This window comes from Nomascus leucogenys, chromosome 20 (genome assembly GCF_006542625.1).
Source record: "Nomascus leucogenys isolate Asia chromosome 20, Asia_NLE_v1, whole genome shotgun sequence".
NCBI lineage: Eukaryota > Metazoa > Chordata > Mammalia > Primates > Hylobatidae > Nomascus > Nomascus leucogenys.
Genome location: NC_044400.1, coordinates 44,989,681 through 44,991,784, shown reverse-complemented (window position 1 = coordinate 44,991,784; position 2,104 = coordinate 44,989,681).

Here is a 2,104-nt window from a genome sequence, read left to right as displayed (position 1 = left end):
TGATTTATCCTTTATAAGCATTGTGTTCCACAGTTACATTTGATAAACTCCCGGTTATATGATCAACTCCAGGCATACACTGACTCAGTTACATATATATTATTTTGAGAGTAGGTTCATAATGGTTTAGAATCATTCCAGTTTACTTCAGACACAGGTTGTGTCTCTAATTCTGGTGATAATACATACTCCTGGATTTAAACAGTAGCTGCTTTAAACTTTATTTATTTATTTATTTATTTATTTATTTATTTATTTATTTTATTTTTTAAAGACAGGGTCTCTGTCACCTGGGCTGGAGTGCAGTGGTGCAATCACAGCTCACTACAGCCTTGACCTCCTGGGCTCAAGTGATTCTCCTACCTCAGCCTCCCAAGTAGCTGGGACTGCAGGTGTGTGCCACCATGCCTATTTTTAATTTTTTAATTTCTTAGTAGAGACAGGGTCTTGCTATGTTGCCCAGGTTGATCTCGAACTCCTAGCCTCAAGTGATTCTCCTGTCTTGGCCTCCCAAAGTGCTAGATTACAGGGATGTGCCACTGTGCCTAGCCTTAAATAATAGTTTCTAAACAAACAGTGACACAGCACAGTGATTGTAAAAATGAAGAAATAGAACTTAAATTACTTCAATGTGTTATTCTCAGTGCAAATCAACCCTGAACTTTGGAGAGTTTACTTTTTGGAAGCAATTTTTCATGAGCTTTCTCGTCTTAAAAAAAAAGGTATTGTAGCTAAAAAAAAAAAAGAAAAAGAAAAAAAGAAAAAAGAAAAGAAAACAATCCATTATTTTTCCTTTTTCTACTATAATGAATATTGTAGTTTTTATTATTTATTTTAGTTAAAATTTTTCCTGGCATGAGTATGCAAATGAAGTATAATAAAAAACAGTTTAAGTGAAAAAGCCCCAAATTTCAATTTACATGGTAGAGACGAGTGAATAATCTCTCTCTCTTCACTCTATAGAAAATGATTATCTAGGCTGGGCACAGTGGCTCACGCTTGTAATCCCAGCACTTTGGGAGGCCAAGGTGGGTGGATCACAAGGTCAGGAGATCAAGACCACTCTGGCCAACATGGTGAAACCCCATCCCTACTAAAAATACAAAAATTAGCCGGGCATGGTGGCGCACACCTGTAGTCCTAGCTACTTGGAGGCTAAGGCAGGAGAATTGCTTGAACCCGGGAGGCAGAGGTTGCAGATCACACCACTGCACTCCATCCTGGGCTATAGAGTGAGACTCCGTCTCAAAAAAAAAGAAAAAGAAAATAGTTATCCAAAATATAGTTATATAAAGAGGTAATCAAAGAGGATGCAACCCAAAATGATAGGAAAAAAACATTATAGAGATGTAGAGATGTATCAGGCAGCTAGATAACAAAAACAATTAAGTGATTCTTCTGGATTTTATAATAACTGTGGTGTTTGACAGTCTCTTAAAACTTGTAATCTCTTTGATTTCTTTTGTCCTCCTGAATAAATACTCACTTTCAAACCTAGTTTTATTTATTTATTTTTATTATACTTTAGGGTTTTAGGGTACATGTGCACAATGTGCAGGTTTGTTACATATGTATCCATGTGCCATGTTGATTTCCTGCACCCATTAACTCGTCATTTAGCATTAGGTGTATCTCCTAATGCTGTCCCTCCCCCCTCCCCCCACCCCACAACAGTCCCCGGAGTGTGATGTTCCCCTTCCTGTGTCCATGAGTTCTCATTGTTCAATTCCCACCTATGAGTGAGAACATGCGGTGTTTGGTTTTTTGTCCTTGCGATAGTTTACTGAGAATGATGTTTTCCAGTTTCATCCATGTCCCTACAAAGGACACGAACTCATCATTTTTTATGGCTGCATAGTATTCCATGGTGTATATGTGCCACATTTTCTTAATCCAGTCTATCGTTGTTGGACATTTGGGTTGGTTCCAACTCTTTGCTATTGTGAATAGTGCCGCAATAAACATACGTGTGCATGTGTCTTTATAGCAGCATGATTTATAGACCTTTGGGTAGATACCCAGTAATGGGATGGCTGGGTCAAATGGTATTTCTAGTTCGAGATCCCTGAGGAATCGCCACACTGACTTCCACAATGGTTGAACT